At 38.1% G+C, this 9,962-nt stretch overlaps 1 pseudogene; it reads right to left on the bottom strand.

Moving 5' to 3' along the window:
- Positions 1-318: 318 nt before the first annotated feature.
- Positions 319-9,962, bottom strand: part of LOC149219589 (uncharacterized) — a 60,762-nt pseudogene continuing 51,118 nt past the window's right edge.

The following is a 9,962-nucleotide window of genomic DNA, read 5'->3' as shown; positions in this document are numbered from 1 at the left end:
TGAGATTATAGCTGTGTTATGATTTATTACCAAATCTGGCTGGCGGATCCCTTGATGTCTTTGCTAAAGACCCAACAAGTCTATTATTTGCCTGTAACTTTGTTCTTGGTGATTTGGGGGAAAAAAATACTTTTGTGCAAGGGATTGGTGAAATGTTTCCACTGGGATAGATGTATCTCTTGTTTGGAATAAACTAATAAAGCCAATATAAGATAGAGATCTAGTACTTCTCTTTGAATCAAATTCTCCTATAGTTCAACAACGTAAAGGGAATCACTGGATAGTGATTTTATTATAAGATATAAATTAAGATAAAGGTCACAATTCTATGCCACATTTATTGTCATTAAATGGACATGTGCTAGTGCATATAGAAGGGGAAGAATATCTAAAAGAATTGGGATTCCTCTTGAGATAGGGAGACAAAGTGGTAATTGCTTCCTTTCTCATTCGTTCATCTGTGCTACAGAAAATAAACATTTTCATAACTTCCCTCATGGAAGGCCTATTGATGGGAAGAGTGTCAGTGAATAGCAAAGCCACCCTTAACACCAACACTATTTCTTCTCTATATGAGTTTGCTACTTGTGCATCCAGGACATTATTGATATCGATGTGAATCTGGTTCCTCTCCCACCGAAAAATGTCTAACTAATCTCCAAATTCTACATCATTGGGCTTCTTTTGAGTCACGAGCTCCAGTAGGACCACACCAAAGGTGTATATGTCACTTTTTTCATTCACTTTGTGGGTGTAAGCATACTATGCACACATGTCCATTAATTAAATCAGTTTGTATAAAATTTTTTATTTTCTATTGACTGAAGCATATATATACACACACATATTCACAGTAATTAATAATTTGGTTGTAAATTCTTACCTAGGGAAATATATCCATATGTTCCAACAACACCTGATACTACGTTCTTCTGACCCAACTTCTCTACAATTCTAGCTAAACCAAAATCAACAATATGGGCCTCCAATTCAGAATCCAACAATATATTATATGATTTAACATCCCTATTTATTATTGAAGGGGAACAACCATGATGTAGGTAGGACATTCCCTTAGCAACACCAAAAGCAATCTTATAATGAGTAGGCCAATCCAACGTTTCCCCTTGAGAACTATGAAGTTGTTCATACATGCTACCATTTGGCATGTATTCATATACTAATATATTAGAATATGAACTAGATATGCATAAACGAAGGTTGACAATGTTGGCATGCCTAATCTTCCCTAGAGTCTCCACCCCTACTTGAAATCCCTTGTCTTGGGTAGACTAAAGTTTTTTGTTGTTCCATATCCTTTTCACAACAACAATATCATCATTTCTCAACATTTCCTTGTACACTTTTCCTGCACCTGCACTTCCAATAACATTATCTTCTCTCAATCTCTTCAAAATGTCTAACTCATGAATATCTACCCTGGGAAAGGTTGTGAGATTCCATGACTCTGTACTTGATTTAACCCGAGAAAAATTCTTGTATGTATTATATAAGAAACCTATACCAATCAAGCATAATAATACTATCACAACAATAACCAAAATCGATACCCTATATACATGACTTTTAGATCTTCCTTTGTTCTGGAAACATGAAGGTAGAATTAATTGCCTACCTCCACAAAGGCCTAGATTGTCAAGAAAACATTTTTCATTGGCTAGATTATTGTAATCAAGAGGAATATAGCCAGAAAAAAGGTTGTGAGACACATTCAGAAAATTGAACTTGAGATTGTCTAACTCAGGAGGTATATTCCTTAAAAGAATTTTTTTTTTGTGGTCAAGGCTTTTAAGAAAATGCAACAACCTAAGTGATGCAGGAATTGATCTGATGATATGGTTGTTGGCAAGGTTAAGTTGTGAGAGACCTTTCCATGATATTATGATCAAGAGAAAGCCTTCACATACAACATATTTTGATCAAGAGAAAACCTCGATAGTGAGGATAATATAGTGAGTTCCACTAGAATAGTACTTGATATATTGTTGTGACTAGCCATAAAGTTGTTGAGATTCCATAGTTGTCTAGTGCTAGAGGGAATAATCCCACTAAATTGATTATTTGATATCTCCAATTCCCAAAGATTGGCTACATTAGTGATTCGAGAAGGAATTTAGCCATGTAAAGCATTGTTTGTCAATATGAATTCTCCAAGGAGAGGAGAAATCTATAACCCCAGAGGAACCTCACCACTTAAATGGTTATCCTGCACTTGGACATTGGTTAGACTAGTACAATCCCCTAGTAATTTGGGCATGCTTCCATTAAATATATTCTTAAAAACAATCAAAACTATCAATACTCCACCTTTAAGGGAATTCTGTGGAAGAGGACCCAAAAGCTCATTTGTTGATACATAAAACTCAACAAGTTTAGAACCCATCCCAACTCCTGGGGACACTAGTCCTGTGAGCTTGTTGGTAAAAAGATTGAGATGGAATAAATTAGTAAGATTATCAAGCCTAGAGGGTATAAAACAAGAGAATTTTTTGTTGTATAATTGCAATGTCTCTAGGTTTGTCAAAGCCCTAATCCTGTTGGGGGTTCTTCCATTTACCTCATTCATTGACAGATCCAAATTCGCAAGACTCTTAAGATTGTTGATATTGTCTGGAATTAGTCCATATAAATTGTTCTTATATAGAAATAAATATGTCATCTTTGAAAATACCATCAATGTGTTAGGGATCCTTCTAGATAAACGATTATGTGAGAGGTCCAAGTGTACCATATCTCTTATATTCCCTAATGGCTCAGGAATTTCTCCTACTAAACTGCAATTTTTCATACACAAGTACTTCAGCATTGACAAGTTCTCGTGTTCATGTAGGATTACCCCTTGAGCGAAAGGGTTGTAGGTTAGTGTTAAGTTTTTCAACGAAGAGAGATTTCCAAGGAAGGATGGAACAATAGCATTCAACAGGTTAGAGTGAAATAACAATACCTTAAGCATAGGAAACCATTTGAATCTAGGAATGTCCCGAGAGAAATCGTTGGCTAAGAGGTCTAATTTTACCAGCTCCTCCAGTTTATATATCTCATTCGTTAAGATTCCATCAAAATTGATGCAAATGAGGGCCAAAGGCTATAAGATACCTTAGATGTTGGTAAAATTCATGTCAAATGCAATGCGAATTCAACGAATCAAACTACTAATCACTATGCCATAAAATATAGGGAAAATACAACCTAGTTTTGCTTTCCCAAGGAATGGACATAGCCCCTAACGAGTCCCATTACTAGAGATCGAGGAAATTCCAAGAAGAAAATTTGACAGGCAAACAAAAAATCAGGGGATGCCAAGCAAATTCTATAACCAAACTAGGTGAATCGGGCTTTGCGATGTTTATTTTCCCTATTTTTAATTGGTTAAAATATAACAATAATTTGTTTTTTAAATATATTTTGGCTTAACTATTGAAAAGGTGTGTAATTAAAAAAGAATTGCCCCTCAAAAATATGAAACTGCTTTAATTTTCGCCCCTAAATTTTTCTATGTTTGGCATCGAAAATGAGTTTACTCAATCCTTCCAAAATAAGTAGGAAAAGAATATGCGATAAGGGAAAACCCTGTTTGAGTCCTCACTGAGCATGATTTTTTTTTTGTTGCGGCTCCATTTATGAGGATACTATAAGAAGCAAAGGAAACACAACACATGACCTAGTTGATAAAGGAGTGAGGAAATGCAATGTGAGTTAATATGAGATGAAGGTAGATCCAACTAGTTCTATCTAAAGCTTTAGATGTATCAATTTTGAGGATGATGCTCTTGAGGTTCCTAATCTTGATAGAATGGAGACCTTCTTGGGTTGTACCTATGGTCTCATGGATCTTGCGATGATTGAGAAAATAAAATTGTTCTTTGGAGATGTGATGGGATAAGATAGGTTTGATACGATTAGTAATGATTTTGGAAATGATCTTGTATATGCAGTTACATAAGGATATGGGCCTGAAAGTCATCAAAGGAATCGGGTTTATAGGATTTGGAAATAGGGGCAATGAAAGTGGAATTAAAAACTTCGTACATTCTTCCACTCAATTTGCAGTCTTCAATAGCTAGTAGTAGATCCCGTCTAATTAATTCGAAGAAGGTTAGGTAGAAGTCAATGGGTAATCCATCAGGTCCCAGACTCTTATCTCTTTTAAACCATTTCAGGATAGATTCAATTTTGCCCAGAGTGATCGGTTTGTTTAGATTTTCTATCTCATATTCATCCAATGAACAAAGGAAATTGTTTGGAAACCTTGAGCACCTCTTCTATAGTTTCTTTCCAGGGAGATTTAAACAAGTGGCTAAAATGTTTGATTCCCATGTCTGCAAGTTGATAGAAAGTAGTGGCCTCCCTACCCATATCATCTTTTAGTGATCAAATAGTGTTAGTGATCTTCGTGCCTCTCGCACATTATTGAAAAAATTTGGTGTTGTCATCCCCAACTTAGACCAGATAGCTCTGCTATTAAGTCTCCATTCTTCTTCCTTTTGCCTTAAGAGTCTAATCTTCTCAACTTCTAATCTTGATATATGGAGTTTATTTTCCATAGATATGAAACCATAGTTGTCTAAGTCTACTAGAGTAGCAAGATCAGATTCAATTTGTTGCACAATAGCCTCATCCATTTTCTTCTTTTCCTTTTCCCATGTGATCATCCTGTGTTTGAGCCTAGACAGGTTACTCACTAAGACTTCCACAAGAGTTGTGCTGCCCTCCTGATTGTAGACAATCCACATATCTTTGACTATTTTGTGAATTTCCTCTTTCATTAACCAGGCTGAGTTGAATTTGAATGGTGATCTTGGCTTGAGGGAGGAATCCACAATCTCCAAGAAGATGGGTGAGCGATCCGATATGCCCCTAGTGCCCACCCATTGTATGATCCTATCTATCTTGTCCACCAACTGTGCCTTGATGAGAAAGTGATCCAATCTTCTTATGAGCATTGCCTCCCCTATTCTACAAGTTCGCCAAGTGGGTTGGATCTGAGCCATATCATATTAAAAAAATTGTGATAATCCAAAAGATACTTGAAAATGTCCATGAGAGAGTGAGTCAGGCATGATTTCCCCCTGATTGAACATGTCCCAAGGAGAAATTAAGATCACTGCCACTTATGATGCTGTCTTTAGTCATGAATGATGCTCTCATAAGGTTTTCCCATAAGGATTATCTATTGTGATAGGGACCATATACGTTGATCAGTCATAGTGGGGTTCCCAATTCTTCTGGGATTACATAAGCTCCCGAGCCCCCTTCCCTCCCCCAAATGTTGTCCATCTTCATAGTTATATTGTTGAAACCCAAGGCACAACCACCAAACCTGCCTCTCACATCTAGAGTATGAAATGACCAACCAGGGAGGAGGGATTTCAGGATGTTTTTTGATAGTGTCAACATCTCCCAAGATCTCCTATAGGAAAATTACATCTAGCTTCTCGATCTCAAATAGTCTCATAAGGGCCAGTATTTTGTCACGGCTGGCCAGACCCTTATAATTGAACAATAAACACTTCATGAGTGAACAAGGTTAGGGTTTCATTTTTCACTAAGAACTCAATCAAAAGAGATTAGTTTTTCGAGATGCCACCTCTATTCCAACTTTGTGAATGGCTTTAAAGATGTTTGAATGTCTGCCCCTTGTTGGCCTCGGTACCGTAGGTGGGGAGGCATCACTGATGTGATATCCAAATGTCAGTGAGGGTTTGGTATGAGTGAGGGATCGTAAGTTGTATCTATGTCTCAAGCTAGTATCTGATGAAGCCTTGCCATCATATGGGGTCGATATTTTGACTCCTCCAAGAGTGGTGAAGGCAGGGGACGTGTTTCTAGGAGGAGAGGAGCCCAAAGGATAGTGGATATAATTCAAATTGAAAGATGATAGAACAATCCCAAATAAAGACAAAGAAGCATAGGAGAGTTTAGAAAATAAAATATGAGATGAATCAAAGGAGGTGGAGAACAATACCTGTAAGTGGACCAAATCCAAAGGAGTTTGATTGAGTAACCCTTGCTAACGGTGGTCGAGTTGTTGATTGCTATGGGATTTTTGTAGTGTCCTTTTTCCGCCTCAATGTATTGATGTGTGGTTTTGGGATAAGTGTATCCATGCCTTCTTCCTGTGATTGAGTCCCTACCAATTCCTGAATCGGTGAAACCTCCTTGTTTTCAGATGTGAATGGTGGATATTCCAAAAAACCTGATGAACAACATCATGACACCTTCCGCAACGAAATGGTACCCCTTCATAGTCTAGAATCTGTAGTCTAGTGTGCCCTCCATACAGGAGCCTCAGAATTTCGACTAATCCATCCTTGGTATCCAAATGTATAAGAATATGAGTAATATCCACATTCCCTATCTCAAAAAATGATTTGTCATGGTCAAAGTACACACCAAAATCATCACCAATGCATCAAAACACATCCTCGGACCAAAAGTGTAGTGATATCCTAGGGATCCTCACCCAGATAGGCCTGACACCCATTTTCTCCTTTTCTGGGTCAAATAAGGGCATACATTGCTTTAGAATTACTGGTGCCATCTCTATGTGCTAGAATTTGGACATGACCTAGTTTGCATGCTCACAGTGTGTAAAAATTAGGGCAAACCAACCTCTTGTCATGGTAAGAGATGAGGGTATTTGGTCAAGAGCTTGACCCCAAGTTTCCATCACTCAACACTTGAGTTGCACCGTAGTGTAACTATGCTCCCTTACTCTTCCAACCAATACCATGTTTTTTGTGTTTGCAATCTGAGCCATGTTGATTCCTTCTCCATAAATTAGTAACCACCCTCACTCTCTAACCTTGGTACACTTAGAATTTTTCCTTGACTTTTTATGTAAAACTTCCCTCGCATGCTCTAAATATTGGGGCATTACATCTTCTATATTAGAAACCCTAGCCTCCTCCTGCTCCAGATGATTGTGAGGAACTCGTTTGAAACAACCAAAAGTTCTCACTGTTGGTGGCGGCCAATGTACCTAAGTAGCTGTGATCGATTCCCCTATTCTTCTATGCCCTAAAAACTCAAAACCAAAGGCTTTTGCCTCAGATCTAAAAACCCCTTCTACCGCAATGGATGTCTTGCTTGGACTAGATGCCAATTTGGATAGTTGGTTATGCTCCCATGATTGAAGTTCGGATGGAGATGGGATAGTGAGTATAGGATACGGTTGGTAGTCAGGAAAGATATGGTCTATAATGGAAGCAGGAATAGAAATAGGATGTGAAAACCCTAGGGTAGATAAAGAAACCTCCCCTTTATGCATAGCAACAATGTAGGTATCTACCTGGACAACCAGTTCCTGGGAAGAAACCAGTGAAAGCATATTGTGTTGCTGAGGTGGATCCTTAGCCTAGATCGGCATGGAGTCATATGAATCTGCTGAATAATCGGCTAGATATTTTTCCATCTCAATGATAAAACAAGAGTAGACTCAAATGATACCATATCGCTGTAGATGTTGTCGCCTTTAGGTCCGAGGTATGTGCCTAAAATTGACTGTCACGTCCTCCTCCACTGCCAACACCTACTTTTTCCTTTATCGCTGACAGATCCTTCCACCTTCAGATCACTAGATCTTGGCAAGACTTATTGTTGGAAATAATACTGAGAGGGGTGGTGAATCATTATTATTAAATCAATTATTTTTTATTTCATAGTTGGATTTGTATACGCTACTTCAGCTATGGGAAACTGCATATATACGCTACTGTGTCTAAAGAAACCAGTGTATATCAAAAAACTTAAGATTCATTAATTGTTGATCTTTAAGTAGTGCATCAAGACTTCATTTATCATAAGAATAGTAAATAGGAGCAGTAAAACAAAACAGATCATCACACACAAGGACACAAATATATAAGGTGGAAACCCAATGTGGGAGAAAACCACCTGCTGCAATTCGTCTCTATATTCGTTTAATTAGAAACTTCTTTTTACAATGCTTCTGTACTAGTTCAACACTTCAAACGAGATACCGTGGTCTAAAACCATAGGTCCAAATACCAAGGACTAAATACCATGGACCAAAAATACATTTTCCCACACGTACGCACTTTTTCGTCCATGAAAGTGCGTGTATATGCATACGCGACTTTTGGTCGGAAATATCATGTGTATAGCGACTTCGTTAAAAGGAACCTGCATATACCTCTTTTTCTTTCATTCTGAGAGCCTGAACAGTGATCTGCCATTTGAGTGAGTTTCCATCAAGGACAATACCTGTGTCATAGTGCCAAACCTGTGTCATAATGCCAACAATCTCCCCCTTCGGACTTGATGGAAACCCCAAGTCACACAAAGTCATTCTCCCCCTTTGACATCAAGGGCAAAGGGTTATGCTCCCCCTGACTGTAGGCAAGGTCTGCAAGAATATGTTCTACAAGAAGATACATAACTTTATACATCATAATTGACCTCCTACCACCAAAGACTCATACATACATCCATCTCCCAACCAAGTGGGGATTGACTCATCCACCCAACCAAGTGGGGATACACCAAAAGTTTACACAAGATAAAACAAGAACATTACATTATCCATCCCAGGCATAGTGGGGAAATAAAAGTAGGCTGTTACATGACCTTGATAAGAAAAGAAATACATGACATAGAGATGAAATATCTACAACCAGACTATGATAGTGATCAACAACTATCATAAACAGCATCGGTCAATCATCATTCAGACCAACAACCATGTTCTCCTTCTGCACCTGTTCCCCCTGAAACCAAAACACTGTGAACTTGAACTAAGATCTTCTAGGATAATTCCAACAATGCATTATTAGAAGACTATGTATGCTCCCCCTAAACCCGTGCCAGATGGTCTCTATCAAACCCATATCAGACTCCTTTCATCCTGAGCTAGGCCCACTGTTTGTCTTGAAATCAAAATATACGCGACTGTATCCACATAAACCGGCGTATGTACATGGATTCTCTTCATTAAACTCGCATACAACCACTTTTCTCTAAAACAGACAAGTTTCAACAGCAAGATGATGCATCAACTACTTCCAGCTTCTATCTGAGGTATTCAAATGTCTCCCTGGGCAATGGTTTGGTGAGTATATCAGCAACCTGTTCCTTGGAGGGAACATACTCCAATTTCACCTTTTGTTCAAGCACTTGTTCTCGGAGAAAATGATATTTGATAGGTATGTGCTTGGTCTTTGAATGCACGAATGGATTTTTTTGAAATACTGATTGCACTTGTATTATCACATAAAATGGAGATAGGTGGAGTACAAGTGATTTGAAAATCCTGCAAAATTTGCATCATCCAAAGGAGTTGTGTGCAACAAGATCCAACAACCATATATTCCGCTTCACCTGTAGATAAAGCAATTAAACTTTGTTTCTTGCTGAACCAAGATACTAATCTAGAACCCATAAAGAATGCACCACCATTAGTGCTTTTTCTATCATCCACACTTCCTGCCCAATCTGCATCTTTATATGCATGAAGTGTGAGATCTGTATCTCTAGGATACCATAAGCCATAGTTTTGTGTCCCTTGAAGATATTTGAAAATTATTTTAACTGCCTGAAGGTGTGCTTCTTTCGGATTTTCCTGGAATCTCCCAACTATTCCCACTACATGCATGATGTCTGGTCGGGTACCTATCAGATAGAGCAGACTAACAATCATGGATCTATAGGTTGGTTGATGTACTACTACTGAATCATCATTGGTGCTGAGGTTGCATCCTGTTACCATAGGGGTACATACTAGTTTCGAATCTTCCATACCATATTTCTTGAAGATCTCCTTGAGGTACTTGGTTTGTGACAAAAAGATACCGCCTTTATTTTGTTGGACTTGTAAACCAAGAAAATATGTCAGCTCACCAAGCAAGGACATTTCAAATTATTTCTGCATCGCCAAAGCAAAATTTTGACTCAAGGCTTCTTCAATGCTACCAAAGATGATA

The sequence above is a fragment of the Pinus tabuliformis genome, chromosome Q, assembly GCF_031772625.1.
Source record: "Pinus tabuliformis cultivar Carrire ecotype Pingquan chromosome Q, CPIR1, whole genome shotgun sequence".
NCBI classification, from domain to species: domain Eukaryota; kingdom Viridiplantae; phylum Streptophyta; class Pinopsida; order Pinales; family Pinaceae; genus Pinus; species Pinus tabuliformis.
The sequence above is the reverse complement of the archived record's forward strand: the minus strand, read 5'-3'. Positions and strand labels throughout refer to the sequence as shown.